Source organism: Dermacentor andersoni, chromosome 9 (genome assembly GCF_023375885.2).
Source record: "Dermacentor andersoni chromosome 9, qqDerAnde1_hic_scaffold, whole genome shotgun sequence".
In the NCBI taxonomy this organism is placed as follows: Eukaryota; Metazoa; Arthropoda; class Arachnida; order Ixodida; family Ixodidae; genus Dermacentor; species Dermacentor andersoni.
This window is the reverse complement of record NC_092822.1, coordinates 36,685,001-36,698,248: the sequence shown is the minus strand read 5'-3', so window position 1 is coordinate 36,698,248 and position 13,248 is coordinate 36,685,001.

Genomic DNA, 13,248 nt, shown 5'->3' with positions numbered 1-13,248 from the left:
AGATGGCAGCCGCGGCGGTGGCATCTCGATGGGGGCTACGTGCAAAAATGCCCATGTTCTGACCATTGGGTGCACGTTAAAGATAGCCAGGTGGTCGAAATTATTCCGGTGTCCCCCACTACGAGTTGTCTCATAATCAAATCACCCGCCTTGGTTGCTCAGTGGCTATGGTGTTGGGCTGCTGAGCACAAGGTCGCGGGATCGAATCCCGGCCACGGCGGCCGCATTTCGGTGGGGGCGAAATGCGAAAACACCCGTGTACTTAGATTTAGGTGCACGTTTAAGAACGTCAGGCGGTCGAAATTTCGGGAGTCCTCCACTACGGTGTGCCTCATAATCAGAAAGTGGTTTTGGCACGTTAAACCCCATAATTTAATAATCAAATCGTGTTTTTGGCACGTAAAGCCACATAATTTAATTTTAGGCGTTATTTGAAGACAAGGTCTTCTTCGCAGACTTCACACGGGTTTGGAGCATCTGTTTGGTATCTTGTAACCAATTCCAGAAAAGGAAACAACAGCCTTTTCGACCCGCCAGAGCGCCGTAACGAGTCGTAAATAGGGTATCAAAATGTACGTACGCCTCAAGAAGAGAAGGAGCGATAATTAGTCGCTAGGCCGGTAAAATTATTGATACGGGTTAATTAGCTTCAATATAGTCAACAATTACCCCCATTGCAACATATATGATATTTCCTCTTGCATTGGTGGGCCAATAATTTTTCTTTGGTTCTCCTGTTTTCATCTTTCCTCTTTCGCAATTTTTCACCTCTTGGTGAAAGAGTCAGTCAAGCGTCTACGCTAAAGAAGACAATGTCTACGTAATTGCGCCTGAAATACGATACGAATTATATTGGAAATGACCGCATAATCGACATGAAAAAGAGAAAGAAGGAGACAGAACACAGAGATATGATCAACGTTCAATCCTTCAAAGATTAGAAGCACCATGTACGTCAACCTTGTCATCTTTAGTGTCGACAGTTCGTTGATCCTTTCCTTTGTTTCTTTTTGGCTATAACGAAATGCTCCTGTTTGTGGCATTGGGGAATATCATGCAAGGCGATCAGTTTTGAAGTATTATGCAGGGTGATCTGTTATGAAGTAAGCAATCCTCTTTTCTTTTGTATGTGTGTGGGGGGGGGGGGGGGGCGACAAGGCCTTCTTCGGCGACTTCAATTGAATTTGTGGTTTGTTGAATCGGGGCATTTGGCGGCCACTTTCTGATCACTTTCAGCAACATAAGGCACCTTCAGGACTTCTAGAGCACGTAGGGCAAAAAAAGGCATCAAAATGAAGCTTGAAACTAAATAAACGCACCAACTTAGCGGATACAGCTATGTATGGAGCAGTCATTAAGCCTAATAAGCTGGAAAAAGCCGAAAAAGTCCCAGATGCGCTCATTTTAGCTGCGCGCTCCAAAATCCGGAACCGGAAGTGTGGCATTACTCAACGAAGAATGCGGGCCGATCACGGAGATTGTCACGGATCACGGAATGTCCACTCTTGTTGAATTTCTTTCGCTATGGCGACAGCAAGAAATAAATGACAAGACCATCCATCCCTCAGTCTAAATCTTAGACCAAGCACTAAGTACAAGCGCTCTTTTATCGTTCTGATTGAAATTGCTTGTTTGTTTTAACACTTAATACACATTGCACGACTTCCATTCCGCACTCACATTACGTGCACAAAAGAGAGTGTTTAAAAAATGTGAGCTGGTGAAAGTAAAAGGCTTAATTTACCAGGCTTTATCCTTCTGGAATTATCGGTAATCGCATATTTCTGAACGCGTGAACTCACCGCACATAAATAAATCGTCGTGAATTGTCGCATATTCAAGGCCGCATTTTGACGAGGAAAGTGACCTGTTTGCAAAGCCACAAATTCATTTGTAACGAAAAATACTCAATTTAGAGAAGTACATTTACTGCTAATCGCGCTCGCACTGGCTGGTCTGCTAGCATGGCAATGACGAGCATTTATGTTGATTGAACTGATGATGAATTTTTACCATATTGTGTGGCAATTGTCGATTTACACACTGTGTTTCAGCGAACATTTTCGAAAATTTTTAAACGTTACCTGTGGCAGAGAGCAAAATTCTAGTTCACGAGTTTCAAGAGACGGACATGCACACAAAATATAAATGCATGAGCGACTTATTAACAAAAATCCACTGCGCAATATTTAACCTAATTACCTTATGGCCCATATAGCAAGTTACAAATTCCAGCTGCGGAGTTTGCAAGGCGGATCCACTTGGAACAAATTCTCAGGATGACACCAGTTTCGAGGCTTTACTTCCTGGACTTTGCAGAGAAATTCATGAGCGTTCCAGTTATTTCCTTAACAAAACGTCATTTTATGCATCGAAGCACAAAAGTAACACCTGTAGGGCAGCTTCGCCCATTGAAGCAGGCCTGTACTATGCTAGCGTCTGTAGGCTGGCGCCTTTTCGCGATGCAACCAAGCATGAACCGCCATCTGGCAGCTCCCGCGGATACTAGTGCGGTATTTATCTTAATTTTTGTATGCACCTCTGCGATAGAATCCGCTAGCTGAGCACGGGAGGGAGGGAGGGGGGGGGGGGGAGGGGCTTCCGTGAACTACGACTCCGAAACACGCTATCGTTTCTTGCAGTGAAAGCCTCCCGCCATCACATCTCCGAGTGCGAAATGGCTCCCGTGGCGCAGCGTCGGCTTACGGCTGCAAAAAGTTGGCCACAACTCGGCGTCAGAACCCTCGCTGTCCCTTTCAGGCTCGGCGCGGATGAAATCTGGGGTTTAGACCAAGGGCTCGCAACCCTTCAGCGGCACCCGCCCCGTTCCCCCGTCGACTCGACCACAGCGCCTGCCGCGTTTCTCGAAGCCGTTGGAAAAGTTTCCGTCTGCCGCGAACTTAAGCCTCGCTCTCGACCGAGTCTTAACGTACGACAGACGAGCGTCTTCTAAACGCTGCGTTTTAATGGAGATGCAACTCGCTTTCTCGCGTCGCCCCGTGGGCTGAAAGAAACTCCGTGTACCGCACAACAGGTACATGCGTGGCTCAGGAGGCGAGTTAGGTGACCGCAGAAAGGTTGGCATGTTGGTCGAAGGGAACGAGGAAAGTGTGCGGAAGTTTGCGGTGCGTGGCATTCATGAACCAACCTGCATGCATGCATGCATGCATACATACATGCATACCTACATACATACATACCTACATACATACATACATACGTACGTACGTACGTACGTACATACATACATACATACATACATACATACATACATACATACATACATACATACATACATACATACATACATACATACATACATACATACATACATACATACATACATACATACATACATACATACATACATACATACATACATACATACATACATACATCTGATGCAGTGAATGTGCTCCAGAAGACGTGGTCCTCCTTGCCTGCAATGAGAGGGATAACTGAATACACAAGTTAAAGTATTGAATTATTTTTTAATTGTTCTTGAACGACTACGATGTTATTGGCATGAGCTTTGCTTTGTCGGTTTAACGAAATTCTAGATTGAACAAAGTACTTGTTCACGGGTCCCGTAAACGTCGTTAAATCGAGGTTTGACTGTATTCGTAAATTTTGCTAAAGGAAGCGATCCTCAGAGTCGACGGGATTTGCGTGTCACCTCAATTTTACACTCCAGCTACGCGTGCTCTCAAATGACATGCTTGCTTTATTTGCAAGCAAAATGACAAGAATAGTCGTGCGCTTTAACTCCGGCAGCGCTTAAAGCGTCATCTGCGATTCGCAAATTAGCTCGCAGAAGCTTTTCAAAATTGTATTTATTCATTATCTCATTACACCAGCCCCGCAGGGTCGTGCCTCCTTTGAAAGGTTAAAGACTCAAACCGGGTATTCTCTCTAAGCGATACGCTTCAAAGCACCTTTACCAACCCATGCCGTCACTCGCTGTGGAAGCACGAATAGAGCTACTTCGCTGCAGTGCAGACCAGCACTGCGGCGAAGGTTTAAATAAAAACCGGGCCAACGTTTATTTGCAATCGCCTCATCAAAACGATGCAGTGCAGCCGAAGCTATCGTCGGGGAACTATCTAACGAGTGCTCGGCTTTTAAAAGTTACGTGCACGTTGTTTTATAGGCAAACCCTTACATGATCAATCACGAATGCCATGCGATCAGGCGATTCTTTGACGCCGGTCAGTTTCTAACCGCAGTCATGTTCGAACAGTTATTTCAATCATTGATCATGTTAACCGAAAAAAAAGAAGAATTAAGTGGTTTTACGTGCCAAACCCAATATCTCATTATGAGGCACGCTGTAGTGAGGAGGACTACGGGTTAACTTTGACCACCTGGGGTTCTTTAACGTGCTCCTAAATCTAAGTAAACGGGTGTTTTCGCATTTCGCCCTCATCGAAATGCGGCCGCCGTGTCTGGGACTCGATCCCCTGACCCAACACCATAGCCACTAGGCAATAATGACGGGTTATGTTAACTGAACGTGGCTGTATAGAACACAGAAACATAAATAGATTTCGCAAAAAGTAAAGAAAAAGGCAAGAGCTTTAATGGAAGAAAGACGGAGAGGTAGGCGTGAGTGAAAGGCCGCTGACGCGCTACTCCACGCACGGGAAGGGGCTTGTGAGAGAGCGAGAGAGATATGACGCGACGAAGGAAGGAGTATGGTATGATGAAGTTGACGATGACTCTGCACAATATGCTGCTTCTCTGCAACGCGCAATTACAAGCTTCGTGGTGCATGCATCTTCGCAGGTAGGGTCGAGGCTACCGCAGCGTAGCCAGGAGGCCGTGTACAGCATACATTATTTTCTCAGCTGAACGCGCCATTATAGAGAAAAAAATGAAATAATATCAACGCAGTTTCAGCTAAGCGGTCCGGCGTTGCGGAGCCTGGAGCAGAGGTCCAGCATGCACGGGCTGACATCACGAGACGCTTTAGCGGTAAGAGAAATCGGTCACTTGTCGGTATACCTTTCCTTTTAATTTTTCCTGGCCAATGAGGATAGCCGAAGGTGCCATGAAACAAAACACAAGCTCTGCATCCACCGGTTGTTCTTACGGCCGCTGCAAAATCTCGGTGGCTGTGGCATTCTCCCGTTGAGCATGTAGTCGCGAGTCGCATCCCTGGTCGATGCGGCGGCACTCCGAAGGGGGTGAAATGTAAAAATGACACTGTACTTCTATGTGAATACACTTTGATGAATTCTGACCAATCAAAATTAATACAGATTCCCTGACCGCGGCGCTTCTCCTAAGCAAGTCTTGCTTTTGTGCGTGTGTGTGTGTGTGCACGCGCGCGTGTGTGTGTGTGTGTGTGTGTGTGTGCGCGCGTGTGTGCGTGTGTGTGTGCGCGTGTGCGTGTGTGCGCGCGTGCGTGCGTGCGTGCGTACGTACGTACGTATGTATGTATGTACGTATGTATGTATGTACGTATGTATGTACGTACGTATGTATGTATGTACGTATGTATGTATGTACGTATGTATGTACGTACGTATGTATGTACGTATGTATGTACGTACGTACGTATGTATGTACGTACGTACGTATGTATCTACGTACGTACGTACGTATTTATCTACGTACGTACGTATGTATGTACGTATGTATGTCACAAACAATATTATCGTTTTGCTTCGCTTGTAACTGGTCTTGTGAATTCCAGCCGGGCAACCGCTGCCTTCCGAACACTGCACGAATTTGGCGTAACCGATGAAAGGCAACGCGAACAGGGAAGGCAGCTCACTTACGCTTCGACGGCTCTCTAATTTAATCCGGCAGTCTTTTTGCGCCATGACTCGGAGCTCGCGACGACGAAACGTCGCTCACTATGCGCACTTACACGCGTTCGGAAACTTGAGTGCCTTTCCGTGTAAATGCGGAATAAAGCGGAAGCGGTACACGGAGTTTTGAACAGGCGCGCTCTCACGAAGTACACCGATAACTCGTATCCATAGGTCGGCCTCGATTCTAAGCCGACGCCTCCAATTCGGAATGATAAAAGCTTATATATATATATATATATATATATATATATATATATATATATATATATATATATATATATATATATATATATATATAGAGAGAGAGAGAGAGAGAGAGAGAGAGAGCCCGACCAAGTTAATATAGTAGGACTTCATTAGCACTGTTCAGCGCCAGCCATGCATATGTCGAGGTTCGCTGTCGGCAGCAAGTTATTCTGTTAAAGCGTACTTTTACAGCGTACTATATATATATATATATATATATATATATATATATATATATATATATATATATATATATATATATATATATATATATATACGATGATATAAAGACAACACACAATGGCTTTATATGGTCAAGATTAACAAATATCAAATCTTTCTGGCATTGTCAAATTCTGCAATGGAGGCATTTTGAGCCAATCGGAGAAGCCGTAGCAGCCCTCTGGGCCAATCAAGGGCAGACCCGATTTCACATTTGACAACACGGCGAGATTCAACGATGTTCAGTATAGCACCCCAGATCCTATCGTTAATAACACGCGTCGAACCATTAGGAACCGGCAAATTAACCCTTGTAACCTGACCCGTCCACCCGCCCTTAAGTTAAAGACAATAACGTTGTTTTTGTGTTTTCAATGATGGCCCCAAGAAACACGGTAATTTCAAAAAATGAAGCGCCAACGGTAACGGCACACTAAGAAGGAACGAAAGGCAGGACAAGGCGCTACTTGCAACTGTTTATTGTAGTCAAAGGTGGCTGATTTTATAGCAATGGGGAGAGGAGAACGAAAAAAGTAGCGCCTTGTCCTCTCTTTTGTGCCTTCTTTGTATGCCATTACCGTCGGCAGTTCATTTTTTGAAAAGCCATGCACCAACTAGCCCCACAACGTGTTTTACTGAAACACGGTATAATGCAAGCGGAGCAAGCTGGTACCTTTCTTCTTTTTTTTTTCGTCGGCAACTGGTCAGCGGCATGGGTGGGCCTCCACTGCAATGAAGGTGTGCAGGCAGCGTTCCGCGCGTCGTAATAATATACTTTAGCCCCTCCCAGTAAATACGCCTGTTGGTTACAGTGAGCAGGAGTATAGTGGGGCCGCTTCGGCAGCAGATGGTATAATGGCTACAGCGCTTCCCTCATTAATCTGGCATTAGCGACAGGCCTTTATTCCAGCTCCGACGGCCTCTAACGAAATGCTCGAATCTAACCACGACATAGAAGTTTCGTAACTCATGTATTTGAAAAAAAAAAAAGAAACTATCAGCCCAGATTCGAATGCATACGGTAACAGCGGCCCCAAGACTCAACAGCCGCTAGCATGAGAGAGCAGATGCCACCGGGTCATCGACGGCTCGAGCGGTAAGGAGTTTGGACTGCCGGTGCGTCATCGTCGTCGTCTCTGTAGACGTTGGTTCCCAGAACGCGTGCCTTCGTAATGGCTCGATTCTGTTTCGCTAACGAAGGCTACAATTAGTTTTCATGTGGCACTTTAAACTCGCTCGCCGGCATCTGGCCCCAGCGAAGACATTTTGGGGACGCCTCCCGATTTGTTGACTGGCGTTATTTTTCTTTGAGGAAAAGCGAAAAAGGGGGGATTTTAGTTTCTTTTATTACTTCCTTCTTTTGTTTGTTTTTTCCTTGCTATAAGAAAAACTTGAACTAGTGAAACTGGGTTTGCTCTGTCCGCGCGCCCGTTCTTTACGACGAAGGTCATCGTGATGTCACCCCCTCGGCCTCAGCTTCACCTTCCTCATGCAGTGCTTATAAACAAAAATTTGAGGACGCTTAAGCTTCGCCTTTAAGAGTCGAACGCGATAGCATTCAAAGATCCCTGATTGCTTCTCACGCTTCCCGGCAACTGTAGCTTACGTAGCCGTAATGTTTACCGAGAAACGCTGGCGGCGAGCGCTATGCACGAAGGCGAGCGTTCTGGTAGAAACGCGGCCTCTTGCGTGGGGCCCGGATGCGCGGAGGCTAGCGCCATCTGGACGATGTTGTAAGAAACCGGACGCGCCGCTCTACGAATAGTAGAAACGCTGGAAAAATAGTTTCTGTTTGAGTTTCCGCGTAACAGAATGGTCTTTTCTCGTGTATTCAAATTACAATCCGATGCTATCATGTCTGTAGGTAGTGTGTCAGTCGTACTTTTACATTTATCCGCGCATTTTACTTTGAGAAATTCAGTTATTTTGGTAATGCCTTCGCGCTACACCGATAGCCTGCGCGGTTCGGTATGCGTGGTTCGGGATGATTTTTCGCTGACAAGACGGTTGGCGCCGGAGCCGGTCGCTGACACCGTGTTTCCGGCTACACGGGGCCCTTAACGCTATCGCGTTAAAAATGTGAGGCCGATATGTTTTTTTAAGTCGTTTGCATGGCGTGGATGTATGACTGTGTCCCGCTGAATGCAAACCAAAGTAACTAAAAAATTGACATTCACTTTAACATACGCCAAGGAGGGTGAAGGTGAAAGGCTGCGCACGCAAGACACATTTATTACATTACTTTGCATTCCGCCTTCGACTGCGTTCTTCCTTCTTATTACTTGTTTTCTCCTACCAATGGTGGTGGGTTCGAGCGCCTTAATTACCTCTATATTAATTAACTGTACCTCAATTAACTTCGCCTTAACACCGAAGGTCGTAGGTACGAGTGGCTGAATTAACTATCTTAATTAACTTTCACTTTTCTTGGCCCGATGAGCAGCATCGGAGCCCGCTGTCGAAGCGAGCTCACGTGACTTTCTGTACCGCACGCCGCGTTTTCCGTACCATCGGGGGTATGAGTCACTTAAAGGGGCACTAAAGAGGAAAATCGATTCGTCTGCATCAGTAAATTACCTTTCTACAACACCAAAAACACCACTCTTACAACGATAAGACGCTTCGTAAGCCAGAAAAAAACGCAAGAACGAAATACGGGTGACGACGCCTCCTTGAAGTTTCCGCACCTGGTTGCTGTGACGTCATGGATTTTGATGGCATCTTCTAGGGCCTACTTAATAATATAGCGTTACAGACTGACTACATTGCGTTCTAAAGGAACGAAATCTTAAACACGGCAAGTTTCGGGAACCTTTACTCAGCCAACGCGGCCCAAATGCGAAAACATACTTTAAAATCCCTGACGTCACGCTGACGTGCCGTCGATGGGGTTTCGGCGCGAAATTCAAACACTGATACTGGGACCTTCTATTCGTTTTCTCATCTAATAATCAAACTATTATTTTGAAATGACTGCCTGCAGCGTTCTCAATCAAGGCTTCATTAGTCTAAACTGATTTATTGTTTCGCTTTAGTGTCCCTTTAAGTCTTTCACCTTAAGAGGAAGCCTCAGCTCGGGCCCAACTCCTACGAGGCCTATTAAAATACTCGTAAAACGCAACAACGCTTTTCTGAGATAACCCATGGACCGATTTTAATGGAATTTGCTGCATTTGAGAGGCAAAGTTAAATTGTAGTGACTGTTGGAAGCGGAATCTTGATTTAGCAATGCCTGAATTTCATTGAAAGAATTTTCAAGTATTCGAAAGTTCGAAAACAAATACAAGCACGAGGTTTACAAATTAATAGCTCTCTGTTAAGAACAGATATCGCGGTTCTGTAAACGGCATCCATTATACCATTCGATGACAAATTCTATATGTCAATTTATATATTACCTGAGTTTGTTACGTTGTGTAAAAGGATTTTGCAAGAGCTGTATCTACACATTACTAATTTTTTTGAGATTCATTTGAGTCAATTTTGTCCGCTTTAGATGTACTATGAGATGCAATTTATAAAATTGTAACATCATTTTTCATTGCTGAGATACGGAGTTGTAAACTTTCTAACTTCCTTTTCTGGAAATTTGCAATTTTTGACAATCTTTAGTTAATAATTAATTACCTAAATCAAAAATTCAAAACCAACAGTCACTAGATTTTAGGTTTTCGTTTAAATGCAACAAACCTCGTCGAGTTTGGTGCAGTGGTTGCCGAGGAAGACCAATTCTCCTTTTAGATGTATTTAGATAGGAGCACCCGAGCTAAAGCATCCTCTTAATAAGGTGCAAACCATAAACTAAATGTGCATACTTTAGGGCTTAATTATTAAATACATTTTGCTTAAAGGACGCTGTGCGTTGCTTGGATACTTTTTAGGTTAGCGCTGACTGCTCGTTTTCAACAAATATTGACAATGCGTTCAGCAGGAAACCACTCGTATCACTTGAGATACAGTGGTGGTAGAAAAGGATAAGGCTTAAGCGACACTGGCGAACAACTGGCGACGTTATTTTCGGCCTCTGGTTTCTGCATTCTGGGTCGCGTTTTCGAAAAAGTTGGGCCATTCTACGAAGTGCATACTGCTGTTTCTGCTGACGTCCCTGCGTGTACTACGTCGCGGACGTCCACCTCACAGCATGGCGCTACAGCGCCGTGAACTCCTTCGAAGGCCCAAGTCTTCAATGCTGTCTCTGCCAGGAATGGTCCCGACACCGTTCTCGACGGGACGGCCTCAATAGTTGGCCTCTCTCAGGTCTATTGCGTTCAGCACATGGGAGGCTTCAACTTCGAAGTCACCGTTAATAGCATGACTTCCATGGCTCAAATCGTCGATGCTGGCTGCCTTGTCATCGGTGGCGAGCGTTGTCCTGTACTTGCCATCGGCCCGCAGATCAGCAACATAAGCTGCCTCTTCTTGCCGCCCTTCGTTCCGAACGAAGTCCTCGTCCAGGCACTATGACCATACGGCAAGGTTCCGTCTGTCAACGCTGGTCTTATGAGCAGACGACGTGGCGTTCTCACGGGCACCCGTTTCGTTCGAAGGGAAATGAGCCCCACAACCCCTGTCCCCAATCACCTGCGACTCTCTGGTTATCGTGTCACGTTAACGTTTAACTACCGGGGTTTGCAACGCGTGTGTCGTCGATGCGGCTCCAGCGACCACTGCCGTGCACAGTGCACGCACCGCAGCGTTCTGTGGCCGTTGTGGTGTCCATGGCCACGAAAGCGACGGATGTGACCGTCCTTCTCGGCGTTGCGGGGATGGTCACCCTACAGTCGTGTGTCCTGCGCGGCGTTCCTACTCAGACGCTACTGCTGGAGACTTTCTCCGCTTAACGCCGGCGTGAGCTGGAGTCGCGACGGCGCGTGGCGCCGTAACCAGACAGGTTGCCTGGACACCGCATCAACCGGCGTCGGAAAACGACAAAGAAGAAGCATGCAACTCGAGCATTCAAAACACGCCATGTTCGCCGGCCTCCCAGGCAGCGAGGGACACGCGTGCTGTGGCCGCTGGCGCCTCCACTTCGCCTGCTGCCATAAGTCCTGATAGCACCGAAGCTTTCGACACAGCTGAAACACTTGGCCCTGCGACATCTGCGTTTGCTACAGCGACGAAGTCTGCGATGCCTTCATCCACCTCAATTGCGTCGCTTGCAAAGCCACACCCAATTTGTGACTCTTCTGCAAAAGCCACTGCTACACTGCATCTGAATGAGCCCCAGTCCCCTTTCCCGTCTTCAAAAAAAAAAATTCTCTTCGTTTTTTAGGCCTTGATTACACCTATGATGGCATATCAGACTATGCGTGGCTCTTAATTCTTGAAGATGTAAGGGTACGTTCAATATGTTCAAGGGTATGATTTACCTCTATTGGAAAGAAGGTAGTTAGCCCACTCTGGTATTTTGTGGCCGAGTGTGGTATGTTTATCACGTTGTACAGCCACTATTACGGGTTCTGGTTCCCATTACGGAAACCAAGAACGTCCTTGCAGTTCTTCTTGGTTTCTTATTCTTGTCGGGCACTACAGAACTGGTCTGTCGCGTGGCGCTTGAACAACTACGCTCTCGCGGTGGGTTCACGTTCCCATCCATGTCTGTCCGCTGCCGGCGGCTTGCCCTGCGGTTTCTGCTCCGTCTGTTACAGCATGATCAGTGTTCTGCGCGTGAAATCGCCTGCTATTTCCGGGGCACAAGAATTCATTACGTGTTACCGGGCGTGCACTTGAATCGCGGACCACAAGTGTTAAACGCACCTGCATTTTACTCTACGGACGTGGCATATTATCGTCACATACAACAGGTATGTCCTGATGTAGACGTTCTCGAAAACTGTGTAGTAGATACTATGCCATCCTTACTGCTTCCTTTAGTTCCCCTAGCGCGCCTCGCACGTTTCAATAACCTGTCGTGGGATGCGATAACGGCGTCATTTCAGCCTGGCCACCTACGTGACTTCATCCGGCGTTTAGGGTGGCAAGTGCTTCCAACTCGTGACAGGCTAGAGCGGTGGGGCGTTGTCCCATCTTCGCTGTGTCCCAGTTGACCCCTTCAAGAATCCAATAAACAGGTGCTGCTGCAATGTGTCGTTGCCAGGATATTTTGGAGCGCCGTGCATACTGGTTTCCCTGGCCTTGGAGTTAACCACTTTATTGCATCTGGTCGCTGCTCACGTGGCTGCTTTGCGCGACTTCTAATTGCTGCGGGGGCCTGTTGTCTATGGCGTAACCGCTGCAGGGCAGTTGCTGCGGGGCATCGTCGCCGTGCTCTGTTTCCACTTCTGGGGAGGCTCTACTCTGAGCTACTGCCGTTTCTGTCAGAGGAGTTGTTCTTCCTTGGGGAAGAAGAGTTCCTTCGACAGTGGTCATGTCGTTTCCTGTCGATGGTTGATGGACACGTATGACTTTATTTTCCGCCAACCTGGTTCTTGAAGCCAGGCTATGTATCTACGTACCCGTGATTTCTGTGTGCTCTCGTATGTGTGATCATCTTTGTATATAGACATATCATAGCATCGCTACAAAACTATGTAAAGTCGCATCATCATTGTACGTAACCATTGTGCACACTGCACATGTTGAACATAATTTTGTGCAATGTTACGATTAGTTTATGTGTAACAGGGCGTTTCAGTCACTCTATGTAGTTATATGTTAGTGAGTCTCGACTCGGACACTTCCTTCAAAACGCGCCATGTATACAATGCTTTGTACTTCGTATGTCATCGTCGTGGTGTAATTGTGTCGTGATGGCGACTCCGTATTCGTGTCGTCTCTTGTTGAAATAAACCTTTTTTCTAAACACGTTTGTGCCATGATTGTGACTCACCCTCGTATTCAGAAATGCATCCTATCTTGAAGCCCATGCTTAATTTCATATATATGACGTGTGGTACGAACGCGCCGTAGACGCTCATTGCGTTTCGTCTAGTGCGTTCATGACAGGCGTCATTTAATTCGA